This window comes from Hypanus sabinus, chromosome 15 (genome assembly GCF_030144855.1).
Source record: "Hypanus sabinus isolate sHypSab1 chromosome 15, sHypSab1.hap1, whole genome shotgun sequence".
Classification (NCBI taxonomy): Eukaryota; Metazoa; Chordata; class Chondrichthyes; order Myliobatiformes; family Dasyatidae; genus Hypanus; species Hypanus sabinus.
In genome coordinates, this window is record NC_082720.1 from 46,339,969 (window position 1) to 46,352,621 (window position 12,653).

Here is a 12,653-nt window from a genome sequence, read left to right on the forward strand (position 1 = left end):
GTTTTCTCTGCAGGAGTTCATCAATTTCATAAATACAACACATTATAGTTTGTTTATACATAGCATAAAGGCAAAAAAAAAACCGTTGTATGCAGTGTTATTTCATTTTAAATGTCAAACGGGTTTTGTGGCTCCCAGTGTTTTCTTTTCTGTGGGAAATGGGTCCATATTGGCTCTTTCAGTGGTAAATGTTGCCGACCCCTGATATAGGCCTTCAGATTAGCAAATCAGAAGCTAAGGGATCGGTGGGATTAGGAATTAGGGGATTACGGCAAGATTTGAGGGATAATGGGCATACGGGGAGACACCTTTACAGAAAACTGGTGGGTTGATGGGAGAAGGAGATAAAACAAGAACTGAAGGAATTATATTGACTCAACTTCAAACTGGGCATACAATGGTTGATTGTTCCTTGTATCTTGTTGGAAACCATCACTCTGGGGTGTGTAGGTTTTGTCATTATTATGAAACAGTTGAACACATTCTTTTACAATGTGAAGCATGTAAGGTTCAAAGAAATCAAATGCAGGCTACACTACTATTTTTGGGGTTGACAATTTTCATTTATAAACTTTATTAAGTTATGGAAATGACTTTAATTCACAGTATTGTCTTTCATTATTTACAGTGTAGCTTTTTCAGATAACTGTTTTAATTTGATAATGAACTAGTAATGTATGGATCCATTTCTTTTAGAGCAATGACATACCCCTCTTAACACAGTGTATTCATCTGTTGTCTGTGCATGCGCATTGTTCCCTCCCCAAAGAAAAATGGCATCAGATATTTCAAGTCAGTTCCTCACCACCCAGCAACAAATAGGTTAGCTGAATGGTTTATCCAAACCTTCAAGAAGTCCATTAAAGCAAGGACAAGGAGGACGTTTCTCTACAGCACTAGGTGGACAACTTATTTTTTGTGTTTCAGAACTATGTTCATGCGACGACAAATCAAACACCTGCAATGCTGTTCATGAGCAGGAATCTCAGGTCTCTCCTTGACTTCCTGAAACTAGATCTGCAGAGGGAAGTACAGAATAAACAGTTCAGCCAGTGGTCAAGTGAAACAGCAAGCAGCTTTGAGATTGGGCTGGTAGGCCAAGAAAACAACTGGACACCCAGTAGGATAGCAACAAGAACTGGACCGCTGATGTACACAGTGGATGTTGGAAATCAGACATGGAGACATCATGTGGACCAGATACTGGATGCTCAACTGAAAAACACACCTGAGTCAACCGGATCCAACAAGACAGACACATTGCAGTCACTGGACTCACCTCTCAGTGATGATCATGTCACTGACAGCAAATAACACTGGAAACTGTGAACGCTGTCTTAGATAAGATAAACCTGATGCCACACCACAGGTCCAGAGGCGCTATCCTGAAAGAAACACCCTGTGGTGAACTACATATACCTGTTTGGACATGCCCCCTGCTGACTGCTCCTGTGGCTCTTCCCACAGACCCCGGTATAAAGGCGATTGAGGTCTGAGCCCGGCCTCTCAGTCTTCAGGATGTAGTATGGTGGTCACTCACTATTGTTCCTTCTTCCAGTCAATAAAAGCCGATATCTCGCCTTTACATCTCAGAGTGAGTTATTGATGGTGCATCACACCCAAAATACTGAGCTTTTGGAACTGTGAAGTTAGTTATGGACTGTTATTGTGAAGGCATGTTTATTTGGAATATGGATTTATGAAAGGGAAAGTGTGTGTGTGTATGTATATATATATATATATATATATATTACATTCAGTTTTATGTTGCATTAATCTAAAGGGGGAGGAAGTGTAATATATGGATCTATTTCTTTTAGACCAAAAATATTCCCCCCTTAGCATTACATATTGATTTGTTGTCTACACATGCACATTGTTCCCTCTCTCATTGCAACGTGAACATGCCAGTGTGTGCGTTTTTACTTGATATATACAGTATACCTGGGCGCAGACACAGCAAGCTAGTAAGAATTTTATCTTCCCATTCTCTACACCACACTCCAGTCCAGTTGGTGGCAGTAATGCACCCTAAATTGGATTGCCAACAGTCATTAAAAGTCAGAAGAAGGTGTGTTGTATTTGTATGATATGGTAGCTGATGGACTCATTGTGATTCATGGTGACCACATCTGCAACAAATGTTGGTTTGAGGAACTTGGGCTCAAAGTTGATGACCTGGAAGCTGAGCTTCAAACACTGATGTATCACGGAGGAGGAGATTTACCTGGACACTGTTTCAGGAGGCAGTCACACCCTTTAGATTCAGTCTGTGAGAACAAGAGGGTGTGACTGCATATGAGGTAGGTGCAGGGATCCAAGAGGTGGTGCTGGAGAAGCCGTAGCCCTTGAGCTTGCCCAACAGGTCAGAGATTCTTGTCAAGATGTACAAACAAGCTGGATGAACTCAGCAGGTTGGGCAGCATCCGTTGAATTAAGCAGGTATATGAGGTACCGTCTGGGTAGCCCCCAGCCCCTTGGTATGAACATCGAACTCTCCAACTTCCAGTAATTCCCTCCCTCTCCCTTCCACCATCCCACTTTCACTCTGCCTCCTCCTCTTGCTGCCTATCACCTCTCTCATGATTCTGCCTTCTTCTACTACCCAATAGTGCTTTCCCTTTTCATTCCTTCTTCACCTCTCCAGCCTATCCCTTCCCTGATTCCCCTCCCTCAACCCTTGATCTTTCCTCTGATTGGTTTTTCACCTGGCACCTTCCACCCTCCCCTCACCTTCTTTATAGGGCCCCTGCCCCCTCCTTCTTCAGTCCTGAGGAAGGGTCTCGGCCCGAAATGTTGACTGCTCATTTCAACGGATGCTGCCCGACCTGCTGAGTTCATCCAGCTTGTTTGTACATCTTGATTTGACTACAGCATCTGCAGTATACTTTATGTTCAGAGATTCTTGTTCCTTGTGGATACAGGAGGATGGAAGGGAGGGGAATGCAAGAAGGATGAGCAGCCTAATCGTGGCAATGTGATTTAGGGAGCCATCCAAAAGGAGGGGGAAGGGGGAGAGGGAGGGGAGGAGAGTGAGAGAGGGAGAGATTTTGCATATATATAAATAAATAAAAATGTGGTCGTAATAGGGAACAGAATTGTATAGACACAGTTCTCTGTTGCAAAGATTGAGGGACTAGATGGCTGTATTGCCTGCCTGGTGCCCAGGTTTGGGATGACTCATCTGACCTGCAGAGGAATTTGAATCCAGTTGTCATCGTCCATGTAGGTACCAACGATACAAGCAGAACAAGGAAAGAGGTTATGCGGAGGGATTATGAGCAGTTATGGACTACATTTAAAAAAGAACAAAAAAAGGTAATAACTTTGGATTGTTGCCCAAGCCATGCACATATTGACACAGATTAAGAGTTAACTCTGTGACTCAAAGATTAGTGTGGGAGAAGTGGAGTTGAATTCTTGTGACAATAGTGCAGTCATGTCTGAAAGAAGGCAATAGCTGTGAACTAAACATCCAAGGTTACACATCCTTGGGGAAGAAAAGGCATTGGGCTGATGGGGTGAGATGGCTCTATTAGTATTAAATGAAATTAAATCCTTATCACAAGGTGTCATAGGATCAGATGATGCAGAATCCTTGTTGATAGAGTCAGTAAACTACATGGGTAAAAAGACCCTGAATTAAAGAGATATACAGGCCTCCAAATAGTACCCAAGATGTCAGTATAAATTACAACAGGAGAAAGGCAATATCACGGTGATCATCAGGGACCTAATAAATATGTAGTCCAGGAAAAACCAGTTTGGTTCTGAATCCCAAGGAAAGAAATTTGTAGAATATCAACCAATATAGGTTTTAGAACAGCTTGTGGCTCAGCAAACGAGGGTATTTTTATTACAGTTGAGTAAAAGTAACAACAGAGGCATGAAAGAAGAGCTGTCCAAAGTTGATTGGAAGGGCAGGCAAGGGCCCAGAGGACTGGTGAGTGGCTAATGTTGTACCTCTATTCAAGAAGGGAACAAGGGAAAATCCTGGGACCTGTAGACCTGCGAGTCTCATTTCAATTGTAGGGAAATTGCTGGAGAAAATTGTTAGAGTTAGGATATATGAGCATTTGGAAACCCATGGTCTAATTAGGAAGAGTTAGTATGTCCTTGAGTGGGGCAGGTCGCGCCTTACCAACTTGATTGTGTTTTTTGACAAGGTGATGAGAGAGATTGATGATGGTAGGGCCACAGATGTTGTCTACATGATTTCAGTAAGGCATTTGATAAAATCCCTGATGGGAGGCTAACCCAGAAGGTTAAGATGGCTGTTTGGATTCAGAACTGGCTTGTGCGTAGAAGACAGAGGGTGCTGGTTCAAGGGTCTTATTTGTGCAAGAGGTCTGTATTTAATAGTATTACACAGGGACCAGTGCCAGGAGGCATATTTGAGTTTGGAACATTGAGTGAGTTTTACGTGTGAATTTTGGAGAGCCATCTATGCTTCTGAGAGAAATTGGAAATGCTTTATCTGCCTGGATTATGCAATTACTGGTTGAAGTCACAAGATAAAGGAGGTAAGAAAATGAACAGTCCCAATCAAATGTAGTGCATGGAAATTATGATGCTGGAATGGAAGATGATAAGATTGCTAATATGTAAATGGAAGAAATAATGTATTAATGTAGCAGCTTTTATAATCTTATTATATCATAATATACTGTATATATCGGTAATTAAATACTTATTGAAGCTTAATCATGTAACTGAAGCTCATGTGGTATCATAACTGACATCTCCTAACAACCAAACACCAGCATTTTACTTTGTACAGTGTCTTTTCCAGTTTTATATACAAATACTTTGCTTTTCAGTAAAGAACATTTCACCCAACCATAACAGTTACAAGTGCAAACATAAAACTCCAATTATTACAAAGACTTTCAGAATAATATACTGGAATTGGACGATGTCAATGCATGATGAAGAACTGTGACATCTAAATGCTTGATTGTGATGGTCTTATCCAAAATCAGAAATATCAGTACATTACTCCCTTCTGTGTCTGAGTGATTGAAAGAACCAAATGCTCTTTATTGAAATATTTTTCCTCAAAAGATTTTTCTAATTTCAGAGACTCCATTAACATAGCGCACTACATACAGAACTTCAGCAAAAACACCTAGGAATAATTGGAATATGAAATTATAATGGTGAAAGGATGAGGGGAACGGGAAAACAGAGGAGGCTTGTGGATTAGTTGGAATAAATGGGTGGTAGCTGTACTCTATCATCTAATTCAAATACAAGGTCATTTGATTTGGCTAGGGTTCTCATAAACTGAAATAATCTTCTAAGTATTGATGGTGTAATAAAACAGTTTTAAACTGAAGAGAATACAATTTTTGTTCATATTTAGTTTTTCATAGACAAAAACTATTTTATTTTTGAAGTTTACCCTCAGTTCATACTCCCACTTCATTATTCAGGTGGTCACTAGCCCAAGCCCTTGTCAATAAGCTCCTAATACATGGCTTTGAGGAGAGCTGTAGTCACATGTATTGTTAACCATAATGTAGCTTGTCAGATGGATAAGGAGGATCCCAAGCACTTTAAAACAAGTTTATTTGCCTTTATCAACATTTGCCAATCTACCAGTAACACCAGGGTAGTGTAGCAGTTAGCACGATGCTATTACAGCTCGGGGCATCGGAGTTTGGAGTTCAATTCAATGACATCTGTAAGAAGCCCATACATCCTCCCCATGGGCTTTCTACATGTGCTCCACTTTCCTCCCGCCGTCCAAATACTAGCTAGTAGGTTCTTTGGTCATTGTAAATTGTCCTGTGAATAGGTTAAATCAGGAGTTGTCGGGGTTGCTGGGTGGCACAGCCTGAAGGGCAAAAGGGCCTATTCTGCGCTGCATCTCCAAATAAATCCAAATAAAACAGACTGGGTAGAAATGTATGTGCACCTAATGAAAGATGCGATGTGCACAAGTGAAACTCTACTACTAAAATTCTGTTTAATTGATGTCAGGGATGCCCAGTTTCAGAATGGAGTGCAATGCACATACAATATTACTACATTATGTGTTGGCATATGAATTGTGAATTTTATGAAAGGTTGCTTTAAGGCAGGTCCTTTCAAGATGCATTATTTTCAATCACTCACAATATGTCAATATTGCTGGCAATCCTGACATTTGTTGCCTTTCCCTACTTCCTCTTCAATTCAGTAGCTTGATGAGTGATTTCAGAGCAAATAAGAGCCAACCACATTGTTCTGGCTGAGGAATCACCACAGGCCAGTTGTGAACAGTTGATTTTGTTCCATTAGATACTAATGAACCAAATGGGCTTTTAACAGCAATCCAAAAGTTACCTGGTCACTGTTACTAATATGCATTTTTTTTCCATTCTGGATTATTTAATTAAAGTGCCCTACTTAACTAACATGAAAGGAGAAGGTAGTTTTCTGTGTGGACCACCATGAGCTGATTTTTTAAATTAATTTATGGGATGTGGGCATTGCCAGCTAGGCCACCATTTATTGACCATCCCTAGTTGCCCTTCAGAAGGTGGTGATGAGATGCCTTCTTGAACCACTGCTGTCCCTGAGGTGTAAGTGCACCCACAGTGCAGTTAGGGAGGGAATTTTGACACAGCGACAATGAAGGAACGGCGATATGTTTCCAAGTCAGGATGGTGAGTGACTTGGAGGGGATTTCCAAGTGGTGGTGTTCCCAGGTATCTGCTGTTCTCGTTCTTCATGACGGTGGTGGCCATGGGTCTGGAAGATCTACCTTAGGAACTTTAGTGTGTTGTTGCACTGCACTTTGTAGATAATACACAATTGTTCATTCATGGTGGAGGGATTGGATGCTTGTGGAAGGGGTACCAGTCAAGTGGCTGCCTTATGCTGGGGTGTCAAACTTCTCAAGTGTTGATGGAGCTGCACTCATCCAGGCGAGTGGCGAGTATTCCATTACCCTCCTGACCCGAGTCTTGTAGATGATGGACAGGCTTTGGGGAGTCAGGAGGTGAGTTACATGCTGCAGGATTCCTAGCCTTTAACCTGCTCTGGTAGCCACAGTGTTTATATGGCTAGACCTGCTCAGTTTCCTGTCAATGGTAACCCCCACGATGTTGATAGTAGGGGATTCAGTGATGGTGATATAACTGAATGTTAAGGGACGATGGTTAGAGCCTCTCTTGTTGGAGATGGCCATTGCCTGGAACTTGCGTGGCTTGAATGTTACTTGTCACTTGTCAGCCCAAGCCTGGGTATTGTCGAGGTCCTGCTGCACTTGGGTATTGTGGTGAACTACATATACCTGTCTGGACACGCTCCCCGTGCTGACAGCTCCTGTGGCTCCTTCCACTGACCCCGGTATAAAGGCGATTGGGGCCTGAGTGCTGCCTCTCAGTCTCCAGGATGTAGCATGGTGGTCAATTACTGCTTGTTCCTTCTTCCAGTCAATAAAAGCTGATATCTTGGCTCACGTCTCAGAGAGTTATTGATGGTTCATCAGGTATGAACTGCCTCACTATCTGACGAGACACAAATGGTGCGAACATTCCCCCCCCCCACCTCCCGCTGACCTTTTTACGGAAGGAGGGTCATTGATGAAACTGCTGAAGATGGTTGGTCCTAGGACACTTCCCTGAGGAACTCCTACAGTGATGTCCTGAGGATTAAAAACACATCAACATTTGTAAAATCTTCATAAAGCAATGCAAAAATAATATTGGGTGACTTTAGCAGTTTTGACACAGAAAAAGTCAGAGGTAATGTTTATGGTTGCATCTTAATAATGCCTTAAAACTGATCCCCAGATCAGAACATTTCTTATCCACTGAGTTACATCTTGGAAAATTGAATAAACAGCTAATACAAACAAAAATATGCTCTGAACATTGTAAATTGGAAATAAGGTTGGGAAATACTAGTAAAAACTTTGCAGATCAAGCAGGATCCATGGAAAGAGAAAGGCAGAGTTAATGTTTCAGACTGATCAGGTTTTGAATGATAATATACTCTGATAATAGATCAATGATTTAGGATGTTAATTCTTTTCCTGCACCCTTCCCTCTTCATCCAAGAAAAGCTATGCTGGCTAAGTATTGCCAGCATTTTCTGTTTTCATTCCGGGCATATAAATTGGGCTGAAAATAGGTTTGGTTAAATTTTTGATCTTGACAAATCCAGAGGTGTGAGATAAGAGGGATGCTAACCAAGTTGCTTCTAGGGAAGTGTTGTAAAATAGAACAGTGGTGAAGCAATGGGAAGATTGGAGTAATGATGATTGTAGAATGTACTCTTACAGGACAAATTTGGTGTGCATCAAAATACAAATCTGATTTTAACAATCAGACTGGGTATTGAGCACATCTAAATTGGAGTGTAAAGCATCTAAATAGAACTTGCATTACCAGCAAGTGAGAAGCACAGTACATGCTGGCTCTGATTCACAGCTCCAGCAATACTGACCTCTGGTGGTCATTTTGTGTAGAATTTGCATGTCTGACAGATCACATAGATTTCCCTGAGCAACCTCCCAAATTCCTTACAACACACACAAAATGCTGGTGGAACACAGCAGGCCAGGCAGCATCAATCCTTTCAGTTAGTCCTGACGAAGGGTCTTGGCCCAAAACGTCGACAGTGCTTCTCCTTATAGATGCTGCCTGGCCTGCTGTGTTCCACCAGCATTTTGTGTGTGTTGTTTGAATTTCCAGCATCTGAAGATTTCCTCATGTTTGCTCCCAAATTTCTTAGTAGGTTAAAGTGTTTACTGTAAATTACCCCTGCATGATAAGAGAATCGGTGTGGGGAGAAGGAGAAATGGGGAGGATTATATGATCAATGGGGTTCAATGGGACCAATGGCCTTCACTTATAAGATAAGGAAATATAAGAAACTGCGAGCATGTCAAATAAATCTAATGCCAACGCCATTTTAATATGTGAATGCCAGCTGTTCACCCACTCACTTGGTCAACTGCACATAAAGTCCACAAGGGCAGTGCAAGTTAATCAGCTATTATTAGCTTTACTTAAAGCCGGGGTGGAATTTTAAAACAAAGTTGCAAGCCTTGCAAAGTAAGTCTGGAACGTGCTTTTTTTTCCCCAGCAACCTAACATGCTCAAGCTTGCATTGCAAGTTTAGACAGTGGGTATTTATGAAACAATGGCAAGAAAACCAGTCAATAAATTGGCCATAGTAATTGTACTGATTACATGGCATGAGAGTAGAAAGTTGGGGGCTTGAGATGTATTCCAGAAAGCACTATAGCTGCTTTGCCAGGTAATAATTGAAGCATGGCAGACAGCTGCAAAAGGCAGATGTTAAAAGAAATAAGAAAATTGTTAGAGATGCAATTACTAGTAGAAATGAAGGAACTGACAAAGCTATAGTTTGAATTTGATAAAGGTAAGGACATCCACAGTCAATTCTAACTCCTCACTTGATATAAATTTAGTGATAGCAACTCCTGAGTGACACTGGGTCACCATCTATGTTGTCACACCAACTGTTGCTGCTTTGTACTTCTAAAGGCAGACAGAGGCTTCAGAAATTTCTAAAACGCACAGCTGCTTTTCAGTGATGTGCATGAGCCTGATTATCTTTCTTAGAAAGTCACCCTGTCAATGAGAAGAAATAATGCTTCTTGGCAGTGTTATAAGGAGGTCAGAAATTATTTCTCAACAGGACTTCTGCCAATTTGCAGACTCTAAATTATCTCAGGAAAGACAAGTTACACCATTTTATACTGTATTTAGAAAGAACTATAAAACCATTGGAGATTATATTTTAAGTCTACAGCTAATCTGGAAATAGAAATATCCTACAATGTTATGAGCTCTTCTTCAAATGAATAAGACAAATTGTAAAATAAAACTCTTATTAATTATAAGTTGCTGCTTCTAAAAGCTAAATAGAACAGTATAAAATAGTAAAATTATATATTCCTAGCACACAAAAATCATGTATATTTAAGTCTTGATTGCAATAGCTTTGCTAAATAATTTGCTTTTCATGAGAAATCATATACTTTGATCAATAGAGCTATTTTCAAAACTATTGCAATTCCATCAGACTACAGGAAATGGGTTCACAGAATTTTATATCAATTTAATAACTCCATAACCATTATTTTTTCAATTCCAACAAACTTTTCTTTCCTTTTTTCTTGCTGTTCCTGCCACCAAGCTAAACCAAATTTCATCTTTCCAAATCTGTTCCTCTTTACTAAGTCATGCCTATTAACCTAAATCCTGTCCTTATAATTTCTTATCCAACACTATCCCAGGTTCAAATTCTCCCTGAAATGTGACACCATCAACAGCAGCCCCTCTCATTGTATTTGCTTGTAGGCTTGCAATGTAGAATTGCCTTCAATGTCTTTTCAAATTGACCTAGAAGTCCAAAGAAATGCTGAGAAAAGTAAGGACTTATCAGAAGGCTGACATAAATGAAACTGAAGGAATATCAGACCACCTATCAAGGCCAAAGCCTGCAGCATTCACTTCCTGATGTGCAATCTCTTTGCCAATGAAGAACTGAAGTTAGAAGGTAAAGAAGTGTGCTTATGTGTTTCGCAGTCAATACTTCGTAAATTTGTAGGTTATTAGCAGAATATGCAGAAAGGAGTTAGACAGCTGACCTCAGAATGATTCAGCTATTATTTAGCATCTGTAATTGGTTCTGTAGAACTTGTTGAGTTAAAGTAACTTTAGGTATGAAACTCCAAATCTTTATTTCTCCTTCCTTTGGTGATTTCTTTAGTCATGTCTGTAGAATGGTAATCTGAGTATCTTTATCAAATATATTAGAATTTGGATTTGCAAAATTTTACTGCAACTGTAACAGTAAAATGTAAAAGGTCACAGGAGTAAAAAATACTAAAGCAATCAGACTGATATTCACTTTACATAAGATCGAGGGACATGAGATTTAACACAATTAATCCAAATTCAGCCAATACTAGAGCATGAATGTAGCTGGGACCAGCAAATTCAAGACATCACACAAGCTAAGTACAATCATTACCACAGATGAGCTCACCAGTTCAAGGCTGAGTAAGCTAAGGTTTTGCTTTCAGAGTGAAGAAGAATGAGAAGCGGCTTGATGGAGTTCTATAAGATTATGAGAGGCATAGATAGACTGGACAGCCAATACCTTTTCAAGGACAACAATGACCAAAACAAGAGAGATGGATAGAGGAAAGCTGGGGGAGATGTCAGAGGTAAGTTTTGTCACACAGAGAGTGGTAAGTACCTGGAACCCACTGCTGCAAGGGGTGATACAATAGCAATATACAAGAGACTCTTGGATAGGCACATGGATGCAAGAAAAATGGTGGTTTACGAGCTGTGTAGAAGGAAAGCATTAGACTATTCATGCAGGAGGTTACAATAGGGCCAGTATTAGAGTGGGAGGCTTTGGCTCAACATGCTTGGACAAGCACAGGTGGCGGTTCTAAGTAGGTTTGTACTAAATTATATTTCTCTCTTTCTTTGCCTATTCGCATATAGTTAATGTGCTGAGAATGGGTCCAGATTCGGTGGTATATTCTTTTTGTGATATCTGAGAACTTGGGGAGACCTTCAGTCCCCCTGATATCTACATCTGCATAACTGCATCAATATGCAGCTCCTCAGAGACCCTGTTAAGGAAATGGAGCTGCAACTTGATGACCTTCAGGCTCAAATGGGAGAATGAGGAGGTGGCAGATAGGAGATAGTCACCCCTAAGTTGCAGGAGGCAGGTAACTGGGTGATGACCAGGAGAGGATCAAGGGGATGGGAAATGGAGGTAGCCAATGCAGAGTACCCCTGTGGCTGTTCTAGGTATACCAATTTGAATACTGTTGGGGTGGGAGGGGGAGAAACCTACCAGGGGAAGCCTTAGTGACTAGGTCTCTGGCATTCAGCCTGGCTCTGGCACAGAAGGGAAGGTGGGAGGAGTGCAGTACTGATAGGAATTCCATAGTCAGAGGAACAGACAGGAGACTCTGTGGGCATGTGGTATACTGCTTCACAAGTGCCACGGTCAGGGATGACTCTGACTAGATCCACAACAATTTACAGGCAGAGGGTGAGAAGCCAGAAGTCATGCTACAAATTGGCACCAATGACATAGGTAGGAAAAGGGCATCCTGTGAAGAGAATATAGGGAGTTGGGTAGAAAGCTGAAAAGCTGGACCTCCAGGGCAGTAATCCCTGGATTGCTTCTTGTGCCACGTGCCAATGAGGGCAAGAATAGGATGATTTAGCAGATGAATGTGTGGCTGAGGAATTGGTGCAAGGGGCAGCATTTCAGATTTCTGGACAATTGGGAAATCTTCTGGAAAAGATATGATCTGTGCAAAGAGGACAGATTACACCTAAACCCAAAGGAGACCAATATCCTTGAGGCCAAGTTTGCTGGAGCAGTTGGAGAGCATTGAAACAAAGTTGGCAGGGGGATAGGAACTGGAGTGAGAGGTCTGAGGATGGCACAGTTGGTAAACAAGTAGATGGATTGTGAAGAAGGACTGGCAGAAATAGGGAAAAACTGGAGTCAGTAGGATGAATTGATGTGTAACGTGATGGATAAAATTGAAAAGGGGGGTGAATACATGACTGAAAGTGTTATCTTTGAATGCATGTAGTATACAGAGTAAGATAGATGATCTTGTAGCACAGTTACAAGCCAATAAA

At 41.0% G+C, this 12,653-nt stretch overlaps 1 long non-coding RNA gene across 2 annotated transcripts in view; it reads right to left on the minus strand.

The window, feature by feature from the left end:
• Nucleotides 1-446: 446 nt before the first annotated feature.
• Nucleotides 447-12,653, minus strand: part of LOC132405468 (uncharacterized) — a 30,733-nt gene continuing 18,526 nt past the window's right edge. For both annotated transcript variants that reach the window (XR_009515883.1, XR_009515882.1), the window contains one exon: nucleotides 447-7,636. This is a non-coding gene — a long non-coding RNA (uncharacterized LOC132405468). The remainder of the gene's footprint in view (nucleotides 7,637-12,653) is intronic.